The sequence below is a fragment of the Apodemus sylvaticus genome, chromosome 3 (genome assembly GCF_947179515.1).
Source record: "Apodemus sylvaticus chromosome 3, mApoSyl1.1, whole genome shotgun sequence".
Taxonomy (NCBI): domain Eukaryota; kingdom Metazoa; phylum Chordata; class Mammalia; order Rodentia; family Muridae; genus Apodemus; species Apodemus sylvaticus.
Window position 1 is genome coordinate 7835606 of NC_067474.1, and position 12253 is coordinate 7847858.

Consider the following 12253-nt stretch of genomic DNA (forward strand, 5'->3'; position numbering starts at 1 on the left):
ATTGCTTGTTACATTTACATTTTGTTTATTGAGTCAGAGTCTCTTTATTATATGGCCCTGGCTGACCTTGAACTCACAGATCTACTGGTCTCTAATGCTTGAATTAAAGATATGTACTGCTCTGCCTGGCTTTTGAATAATAGCAGTTGTTACAGGAAATCATACATGGATGCCAGTTTCTCCAGGCAGTGGTGATGCACGCCCGCACCGAGAGGCAGAAGAGGTGGATCTCTGTGAGTTAGAGAACAGCCTGGTCTACATAAGGAGTTCCAGGTCAGTCGGGGCTTGAAAAAACCCAAATAAATAAATAAATAAATAAATAAATAAATAAATAATAGCAAATGTCTATCAATTCAGCCACAGACATTCCCCAAACCTGACTGCCTACATCACTTAAGAATTGTTAAATAAATATAAATAATCATATCACAAGTTATTTTTATAGATAATAAAAGACTGGCATTGGGCTGGCAAGATGACTCAGTGGTTAAGAACACTGACTGATCTCCCAAAGGTCCTAAGTTCAAATCCCAGCAACCACCTGGTGGCTCACAACCATCCATAATGAGAGCTGACACCCTCTTCTGTGTCTGAAGACAGCCACAGTGTACTTACATATGATAATAAATAAATCTTAAAAAAGAAAGACTGACATAAATAGTTACCTGTCTACTCCCATCCTCGGTCTGGCTAAAAAGAGGAGCTGAAATTGTGCTCGTGACCATGCGGCCCTTATCTATCTTTGACTACATTTCCTGGATGGGAAGGAAAGGTTTGCAGCTGCCAGGAGGATGCAGAGGATTATGGGAAAGGCCAGCTTGGCATCACAGAGTGTCCACAGCAGGCATCATAGAGGCCACAGTGAAAGAGAGATCCAGTGCTTCTGTTCCTTTAAGTTTAGGAAATGTCCAGGAATCCACACCTCAAAGAATCGCTGTTCTTTGCGAACGTCCCCAGACAAATCTCCCACCCTGGCTGGTATGAGGCAACCACGGGGTCGAGAAATGATTTATTTAGTTATTTTTACTTTAATACGCCCATTCTTTTGGTGTCCTTGGCAACAGAGAAGAAAACAGTCGTCGTGCTTACAGAGCTGTCTGAAGCTCAAGACCAGCACCCAGGCTCCCTCAGGAGCTTTCTGTTAGTGCTCCTGGGTCCTAGGTCCAGCTTGCAGGCCACAGCAGGACGATTTCCCTTTGCTCTAAGGTCTCCTCGTTCTGTTTCTATTGGCCTGTGGAGCCTGGAGCCAGCCCCGTCTCTGTCACACAGAGCTCGGGCCAGTGCAGAGCGACGTAACAATTACCTCACGATGCAGGCACGCTTTTCACTTGCCACAGTTCTCTGCTTGCATTTTTTTTTTCAGTCAACAGAACTGCAGGGTTGAGACAATTCTTCCCAGTCAACTGGCAATCTGCTAAAGCTATCCTTTCCGTTTTCCAGCCAACTGCCTCAGAGTACTTGGCACTGTGCCTTCAAACATGTTCACTTTCAATTCCAACTACACAACCATGAATCTTTCTGTTGAAACTTTCTACAGAATTCTGTCCAGTCTGTGTTCTGTTACTTCTATTGACCAAACAGTGATGCCTTCTGTGATGACTCTTTTATTTCGGGTTTGTCCGTTTGTCATACCTCAGGGGCTGTGTTATTAGCTGCTGGCTTCCAGTGCACATTTTTTTTTTTAACCAGTGCATTAGTTTGATGAAGCTAAATTACACTGCAGCAAGCAAGTCATCCCGCATCTCAGAGTCTTAAATAGTTTGAAGAGATGTGTTTCCACTATAAATTTTTTAAGATTTATTTTATATATGAGTGCTCTATCTGCATATATACCTGCATGCCAGAAGAGGGCATCAGATCCCATTATAGATTGTTTTGAGCCTCCATGTGGTTGCTGGGAACTGAACTCAAGAGCTCTGGAAAAGCAGCCAGTGCTCTTAACTGCTGAGCCATCTCTCTGGCTTTCCAGTATATTTCTTTTTCTTTTTATCCTGTGTGAACGTGTACATGTGTATGTGTGCATATGTGTGTGTGTGTATGTGTGTGTGTGTATGTGTGTGGTGTGTATGTGTGTGTGCATGTGTGTGTATGCATGCATGCACGTATGCATGTGTATGATAATTTCAAGCCATGGTGACCATGTTACAAGGTCAAGGGATTACTTTGGGGAGTTTTTGTTCCCCTTCCACCATGGGTTCCCAGGATGTAAGTCAAATCATCTGCTTATGCTGCAGGGGCTTATACCCATTGAGCCTGGCTATGCAGTCTTCTTACAGTGCTCAGCACACAGACTCTGGTAGTCATGTTCACTCCATACCCAGGTGGGCAGAGCATCTCACTGATGTCACTGTAATACACAAAGCTTCAGGATTCACTGCAAAAGAACAAAGCATGAAGAATGAAAAGTTTTCATCCATCTACTGCATGTGGGAGTGCAGCATACCATATGTGCTAATATTTCATCAGCCGGGACAATTCCCATGGTTGGAATTAATCTCAAGAGACATGTGTTCTAAAGGATGGAGAACTGGGGAGAAATCTTGGCACATATCTAAGACCTCCCACATCAAATGAGATTCAAATTTGCCTAAGCACAAAGATCTCTCTTGGCTCTTGCCCTTACATCATCCACAGGAGCAGAGCGTGGATTCTCAGCCCACTTTTCTCCCACGCAATGTCTCCTGAAAAACAGGAGCATTTTTCTATTCCATAGTCTAGATCATGTATGGAAACATTAGGCTAATGACCAGATTTTGAAGTTACTAGGAAGGATGATAAAGGCCAAGCCAGGGAAAACATGCCCTCTCTGTACTGATAAGAATGCCCTTTTCAGTTTCCCAGTGGCTTTGAGTGCTTGGCACTGTGCCTTTGAATATGTTCACTATAGATGGCAGAACTGTTAGAAAGAAAACAGGGTCATTAACTTGTGAGATACATGTTTCTCATCTACATTCGACTGATCGGTCAAATTTATCAATATAACTGATAGTATGTTCAGCACGTTCAGATACAAGATTGAAATATGACTTTCCTTGGTGGCATCTAAATCACACAACTTGGATGGGGTAATCTACCAGGAGAACTGTACACTTAGCATGCCTGAGACACTGGACTCAACCTGCAGTAACCTTACCTGCAAAATTGGAACAAGGCAGGTCTGCTAAGAATTCCTGACTTAGTCCTTTTTCCTGTTGCTGTGATAAAATATGTTGAGGGGCATCTTAGGAAGAAAGGGTTTATTCTGGCTCAGTGTGTCAGAGTACAGTCCATCACTGGAGGGGCTGGGAGGGAGGGAGGGAGTCCAAGTGTTAGGAGCCTGAAGCATCTGATCGTACGGCATCAATGACAAGAAGCAGCAAAGAGTGTATCTTTCCTCAGCTCTTTCTCCCCTCTCTGCTGGGGGTGTCTGGATGCCACTATGGCCACAGGAGAAGGCCAAGAAAAGGCCAGAAGAAAGAGGTCACAGCCCATGTTTCCCCTCGGGGCATCAGACATGGCTACACATTAGACCGGAAGGGAAAAGTGGAATCTGGGACGAATGTCTTCAGGATTCAGGTGTGCTGCCTGGTGAGGAAGTCAGGAACTGGGGTCAGAGGTCCCCATTTCCCCTCGGGGGATCTCAACACCAGGCAGGAAGAGGAAAGTGGAGCCCAAGACAGCAGGGCCGTCGGATGGTGAGTGAGTGTGGAGTACCAGAGCGGCAGGAGAAGGGAAAAGCCTTCTTCGGAGTCTTAGGCGTGGCCCTTTCACACAAAGGCCTTTCCTCTCCGTGATCTGCAAAGCCGCGGCTCTCTGACACAACCATTGCTTGTTCATATTGCTTTATCGGGGGTGGGTGTGAACAGATACACTTTATTTGGGGTGAACCAGGCATTCTACACCCCTTGAGGGAAGGGTGCGAGAGTGCCCTGGAAGGGAAGATCATTGGCTGAAGGCTCAAGGCTATCTAGATATCTCATTAGCATGGAGAACTCCAGGTGCTGTGCTGTGTGACTGAGTACCCGTGGTCCTCTTAGATGGTGGTCATGGTTATATGTTCCTGAGGAGTCACTGGAGGCTGGGAGGGGTAGCTCTGTCCATCCTGTCTCCCATCTCTGAGATTTCCCGGGGTTTGAGCACATCTACTTCACCAGTCCTTATGCCTGTCCTGTAGCTCGGTCCCAAGTATTCTATAGCTAGGAAATGGTTCCACCTCAATTAGCATAATAAAGATAATTCCCATCAACATCCCCAGAAGCCCCAGAAGCCTGTTGTTGTTGTAGACTCTGTCAAGTACACAATTAACACTGACCAACACAGGGACACACAGAGCAGAACCAGCAGTGGCCTGTGAGGATGCTCCTGAGCTCAGCTCCTTGGGATCCCTGGGATGCCGTGATTGTCATTCTACACCATCAGAACGCAACCGTGTATGGACACGGTGGGGCTTCATTACTGTTCTCCATTCCTGGTGCTTACCAGAATGGCCGGAGGAGATCCGTACAAACATGGCTTTTTAGATTTACCCAAGTCCTTCAAAACATCTATTCACAGCTGATAAGGTAACTTTAAATGATGCCCTTTGGTGTATAGTACCTGACTTCTCCTTTTGACCATCTCTTCTTAGACATCCCTATCTCCCATCTATACCTTAACATAAAATTCAGCTCATTTCATTCTGCTCTGAGCTACTTCTGTTACTGTCTACAAGTCCTATAGTAAATGTGCAATGATGCTCTCACTCCAGGAATCCAGTGACACCTGGGTTTGTTCTAGCCTTCCATCTCCTACCAGCCAATCGCTGAGCTGTAAGCATTCCTCCCTTTGTATCCAGAGCCTTCACCATGTGTTGCCTGGACAACTGTGTTAGCCTCTCTCTCGCTTCCCCTGATGAGAATTCTACTATTTCTTGTTAGGTCCTCCCTCGTCTTAGTTCCAGGCTGGTTTGCTAACAGTAGTAAGACCTACAAAAGATCTACTAAAATTTGTCTATGACTTAATTTAAAATCTAAACTGCCTTGCACATGGTTCAAGGCCCTTCCTAAAGTTACAGCATTTAAGAGCCACTGGCAGCCCCCCCTTTCTCTGAGCACCCCTCTCCGGGGGTCCAATCCTTCTCAGCCTTTGTCTTCCTTCCACTGCCTTTTTGTAAGTCAGAAGTCATTTCTGTTTATTGATAAGACCCATCCGTTGTCCACTTTGGAAACCTTCAACAACTTCTTCCAGACTGACCAAGCGTTCTCCTGGGTTCCCACTGCGCACTGCTCACACTCTAGTGCAGCGTTTATCTCTCTGTCCCACAGAGGTTTCTATGCGTCTCCTTCCCCATCACTAAGGCAGAGGGCCAGGGTAACAAGGAGCTCAAAGACTGCAAGTAAGAACAGAGTAGGAGAGATGATAGGAAATTCCAACAGTAAATTAACACATGAGCCATGACTGACATCAAGGAGGGACTAATGATGTTCTAAGCAAGACAGTCAAGAAATGGACAGATGATGGGGGAAGGGAAGACTGACAGAAACCAGTCTGGTGAGTGCTGGGATTAAAGGCATGCACAACCGATGCCTGGCACCATGTTTCTTATACCATGTTTCTTATTTAAATAAACCTTAGAGACACGTTTGATGTGGATGCTTAAAACCATTTGCACATGCATTTTTCTTAAGCATGTATGCTACTCAGCCTGTAGAATTTAAGTTAACAAAGAACATGAAGTAAGAACTGCAATGAAGATGAATGGGGTTGTATGTGCTTATTTAAAACCAAGGCTATGTGTGTTCTTTTATGATTGGGCTACCTCACTTAGGATGATATTTTCTAGGTCCATCCATTTGCCTAAGAATTTCATAAATTCGTTGTTTTTAATAGCTGAGTTGTACTCCATTATGTAAATGTACCACATTTTCTGTATCCATTCCTCTGTTGAAGGACATCTGGGTTCTTTCCAGTTTCTGGCTATTATAAATAAGGTTTCTATGAACATAGTGGAGCATGTGTCCTTAGTACATGTTGGACCATCTTCTGCGTATATGGCCAAGAGTGATATAGCTGGGTCCTCAGGTAGCACTATGTCCAGATTTCTGAGGAACTGCCAGACTGATTTCCAGAGTGGTTGTAGCAGCTTGCAGTCCACCAACAATGGAGGAGTGTTACTCTTTCTCCACATCCTTGACAGCATCTGTTGTCACCTGTGTTTTTCATCTTAGCCATTCTGAAGTGTAATCTCAGGCTTGATTTGATTTGCATTTCCCTGTTGTCTAAGGATGTTGAACATTTCTTTTTTTTTTTTTTTTTAGATTTATTTATTTATTTAGTTTTTTATGACTGTACTATCTTTAGACATCAGAAGAGGGCGCCAGATCTCATTACAGATGGTTGTGAGCCACCATGAACATTTCTTTAGGTGCTCTTTAGACTTTGAGTTTCCTCAGTTGAGAATTCCCTGTTTAGCTCTGTTCCATGGCACACACTCACTGATAAGTGGATATTAGTTCAAAAGCTCCGAAGACCCAAGATACAATTCAAAGACCATATGAAGCTCAAGAAGAAGGAAGACCAAAGTGTGGGTGCTTCAGTCCTTCATAGAAAGGGGAACAAAATACTCATGGGAGGAAATATGGAGACAAAGTGCAGAGCAGAGACTGAAGGAAAGGCTATCCAGAGACTGTCCCACCTGGGGATTCATCCCAGATTCTGTCATCAACACCATTGGGGATGCTAAGAAGACTTGCTGAAAAGAGCATGATAGTGCTGTCTCCTGAGAGGCCCTGCCAGAGCCTGACAAATACAGAGTCGGATGCTTACAAACAAACATTGGACTGAGCATGGGGTCCCCAATGGAGGAGTTAGAGAAAGGTCTGAAGGAGCTAAAGGGGTTTGCAACCTTATAGGAAGAACAACAAAACCAACCAGACGGCCCAGAGCTCCCAGGGACTATGGAACCAAGGAGTATACATGGCTCTGTCTACATATGCAGCAGAGGTTGGCCTTGTCAGGCATCAATGTGAGGAGAGGTCCTTGGTCCTATGAAGGCTCAATAGATGCCCCAGTGTAGGGGAATCAAGGACAGGGAGGTGGGAGTGGGCAGGTGGGTGGGTGGGAACACCCTCATAGAAGCAAGGGAATGGGGTATGGGATAGGGGGTTTCTGGGAGTGGGGAAACCAGGTAAGGGGATAACACTTGAAATGTAAATAAGTTAAAAATAAATAAATAAATATATAAATGAATACATGCATAAATAAATTAATAGAAAAAACTGAGGCTGTGAAGAGCAAATTAAAAACTCATTCAGAATAATTCTGATTTTTTTAATAACAGACAGGATACTGATTTGTTTTATGTCAACTTAACACAGGCTATAGTCATTTACCTGTGGTGTCACTTGATTAATGACAGATATAAGAAGGTTCGGACCAGGCACCAGGGAGCCAGGAGACTCCACAGCCTCATAGTCTGCCAGGAGAGAATGATCTCCCAGCATAGCTTTCACTTCTGAGCACAGAGGTGAAATCTTCACCTTCTATCTGGAGGGGACCCAGCTGGGAGCACACAGGGCCTAAGATCAGTGGAGCAGCTGGGATGGAAGTCTTCCTGCCGCCATTTGCACCAGGGAGCTGGGAGACTCCACAGTCTTCTGTGCATAGCCCACCAGGAGAGAGATAGATCTCCTAGTAATGCTTTCACTTTTGAGCTCAGAGGAGTAAGGACACAAGCTTACAGACCCACAGGAGGAACAAACTCCAGCCAGAGACAAGAATACCAACTAGCACCAGATGGCAAAAGGCAAGCACAAGAACCCTACCAACAGAAACCAAGGCCACATGGCAACATCAGAACCCAGTTCTCCCATCACAGCAAGTCCCAGATACCCCAACACACTGGAAAAGCAAGAGTTGGATTTAAAATCATATCTCATGATGCTGATAGAGGGCTTCAAGAAAGACTTAAATAACTCCCTTAAAGAAATACAGGAGAACATTGGTGAACAGGTAAAAGCCCTTAAAGAGGAAACAGAAGAATCCCTTAAAGAAATATAGGAGATCACGGGTCAACAGGCAGAAGCCCTTAAAGAAGAAACACAAAAATCCCTTAAAGAATTACAGGAAAACACAAACAATCAAGTGAAGGAACTGAACAAAACCATCCAGGATCTAATAGTGGAAGTAGAAACAATAAAGAAATCACAAAGTGAGACATCTCTGGAGATAGAAAACCTTGGCAAGAATTCAGGAGTTATAGATGCAAGCATCAACAACAGAATACAAGCGATAGAAGAAAGAACCTCGGGTGCTGAAGATACCATAGAAAACATTGACTCAACAGTCAAAGAAAATGCAAAATGCATAAAGCTGGTAACCCAAAACATCCAGGAACTCCACGACACAATGAGAAGACCAAACCTAAGGATTATAGGTATAGACTAGAGCAAGGATTTACATCTTAAAGGCCCAGTAAATATCTTCAACAAAATTGTAGAAGAAAACTTCCCTAACCTAGAGAAAGAGATGCCCATGAACATACAAGAAGTCTTCAGAACTCCAAACAGACTGAACCAGAACAGAAAGTCCTCCCGGCACATAATAATCAAAATACCAAATTCACTAAATAAAGAAAGAATATTAAAAGCAGTAAGGGAAAAAGGGCAAGTAAGTTATAAAGGCAGACTTATCAGAATCACACCAGACTTCTCACCAGAGATGATGAAAGCTAGAGGATCCTGGGCAGACCTCATACAGACCCTAAGAGAACACAAATGCCAGCCCAGGCTACTATACCCAGCAAAACTCTCAATCATCATAGATGGAGAAACCAAGCTATTTCATGGAAAAACCAAATTTACACAATATCTGTCCACAAATCCAGCCCTACAAAGGATAATAGATGGAAGATGCCAACACAAGGAAGGAAACTACACTCTAGAAAAAGCACGAAAGTAATATTCTTCCAACAAACCCAAAAGAAGATACCCACACAAACATAAAAATAACATCAAAAATAACAGGAAGCAACAATCACTATTCCCTAATATTTTTTAACAACAATGGACTCAACTCCCCAATAAAAAGACGTAGATTAATGAAATATTTCTCATGTAAATCTTCAGTTTTATCAGAAAATGTTTATAACCCCCCTTCTAATTAATTTAGTAATGTTTTTATGTCCACCATTTTATCTGCATTATTTTTCATGATAATCTTCAATTTTAATGTCTTTCTATATACTTCCTCTATTTTATCAGAAATGTTTTCAATGTAAATCTTTGATTTTATCACAAATGTTTCTAATTCTACCTTCAATTAAATTAGAAAGAGTTTTTATTTTTTATCTTTTGGTTTTTCAAGACAAGGTCTCTCTACGTAGCCCTGGCTGACCTGGAACTTAATCTGTAGACCAGGCTGGCCTCGAACTCAGAAATCCGCCTGCCTCTGCCTCCCAAGTGCTGGGATTAAAGGCGTGTGCTACCACCACCCGGCAGAAAGAGTTTTTATATCTACCACTTTTTAATGTAAAATTTTCCATGAAATAGTCTATTTTAACTTGTTTGTCTATTTATTTCTTCAATTTTACCAGAAATATTTTCCATGTAAATCTTTAATGTTATCTGAAAATGTTTATAATTCCGCCTTCACTCAACTTAGAATTATCTTTATGCCTATCATTTTACCTATATAATTTCCATGATAATCTTTAATTTTAAAATGTTTTTCTATATATTTCTTCAATTTTATCAGAAATATTTTCCATGTAAATCTTCAAGTAAATGTTTATAATTCCATTTTCAATCAACTTAGGAATACTTTTATACCTACCATTATTATATCTATATAAAATTTTCCATGATAATCCTCAATTCAAACATGTTTTTCTACATTTTTCTACAATTTTATCAGAAATATTTTCCACATAAATCTTCAATTCTATCACAAAATGTTTCTATCCCATATTTCAATTAATTTAGCAATATTTTATGTGTCTAACACTTTACTCTTTAATTTTCCATGAAAATTGTCAATTTTAACGTGTTTGTCTGAAATATTTTCCATGTAAATCTTTAATTTTATCATAAAGTGTTTTTACTTCCCTTTACTTCCCATTTCAATAAATAAAAAAAAAATTAAAAAAAGAGAGAGAAGGATCAGCCCATTGTGGCTTGTGCTGCTTCTGCACACGCGGTCCAGGATGGTACAAGAAAGCAGGCTGGGCAAGCCCTGGGGAAACAGTCCGCAAGCAGCACCCTGATGGCCTCTCCTTCAGTTCCGGCCTCCAGGGTCCTCTTGAATTCCGGTCCTCACTTCCCTCATAATGAAGGGTTGGCCCATGAGTTGTAAGCTGATTTTGGTCATGATGTTTACCACAGCAATAGGCTCTGACCAGGACAAACAGAAACTATACAGGAAGAAGTGAACAATTAAAAGAAAGAAAGAGTAAGTTATATAAGAATACATCTATAGGACCTACACAGTTGGGTGTCAGTCAAAAACTAGTGCCTGAAAACCAAACCATCAGGTCAGGTATAGAAAGAAGTCACCTAACCTGCTCTGTGTCTTTTAATACACTCACACACACACACACACACACACACACCCCTATATACATACACACATGCATATATAATGCATATACATAAACACACTTATACATACACATATATAAACACACCTATACATATGCATGCATATGCATACATATACATACATACATATACACATACACATACACATACACATATACATATACACAAATAAATATACAAACACATACCTACATATGTACATACACATACACACATATACAAAAATATACATATATACAAACATATACATACTTGCATACATGCACATACAAAAAATACACATATATAAACACACACAAACTACAAATGGAATCTTGCCAGATATAATTTTATGAGAGAAGACCTCATTTTGGCTTGTCACTTGAACTTTTCAGTAGTTACAAATAAAAAATTCTTAATCCATTGAGCTTAGAGTATTCTGGGCCTTGTAATAAGGCCTAATTTAAAAGACAGTCGGGATGCTGGAGAGATGGTTCAGTAGAGTATTGTTGCTCTTGCAAAAGACCTGGGTTCCATTCCCAGTACCCACATAATGGTCCACCACCATCCACAACCCCAGTTCCAGTGGAATCCAATAGGCACACATAGTGCACATACATGCATGTGAGCAAGATATTCATACACACATAAATAAATAAATAAATAAATATTTTTTAAAAAGACAATGGGTGTGGCTTAACCTGACTGAAGCGATAGTTTGCCCTCCTTTGGGCTTCAAGCATGGTCAGTAATTCCTGTCGTCCCAGATCCTAAGTCATCCTAAGTCTCTCCCAGATCCTGTCCTCCACAAAGAAAGAGCAAACTACGAGGTTCCTGAGCTCGTGGGAGTCTGCAAATCAGCCTCTGCCTGGGCCCGAGCTTGGTCAACAGGAGCACAGGTGCCCTATGACCTTATCATTTTCCACTCTCCTTTTCAAAGACAAATTGGACTTTGAATGGGGGGGGGGTGAGGTCCTGTCCTAGGTGTGGCCCATGCCACAGCTCCTTCACAGGATGGGGACAGTGGCTTCCACAGCAGTTGAAGTTTCTACTTTCTCTTTCCTCTATTAGGAACTCACAGTTGTTTAAGGTGACAGAGTCTTTAGAAAAAGCTGATACAATGGTGCAAGACCATACACCAGCAGAAATGCCCGGTACAGAGCCATTTTTTATCACCTAACCTTTTCTCTACGCTTTCCCAGTTTCCTACCTGCTATGTTAATATGCTTAAACAGCCAAAGACCATGTTGGAGAGATGGCTCAGCAGTTAAGAACACAGACTGCTCTTCCAAAGGTCTTGAGTTCAAATCCCAGCAACCACATGGTGACTCACAACCATCCGTAATGAAATTTTATGCCCTCTTCTGGGGTGTCTGAAGACACCTACAGTATACACTTACATATTATAATAAATTTATAATAAATACATTATATAAATTTATTTACATATTATTTATAAATTTAAAATAAATAAATTATATAAAATTTATAATAAATAAAATTTTTAAAAAAGAATGCCAAAGACCAGTGACTTAACCAATAACAGCACTGACATTTTTTTGCATTTAAATTTACCATTCTGAAAACTGTTTAAGATGAATGTGCCATCTGGACACCTAAGACCTCTTCTCCTTCCTTTTATTTTTCTTTACTTACTTACTTACTTACTTACTTACTTACTTACTGTTAGATACAGGGTCTCTCGGTGTAGCCCTGGCTGC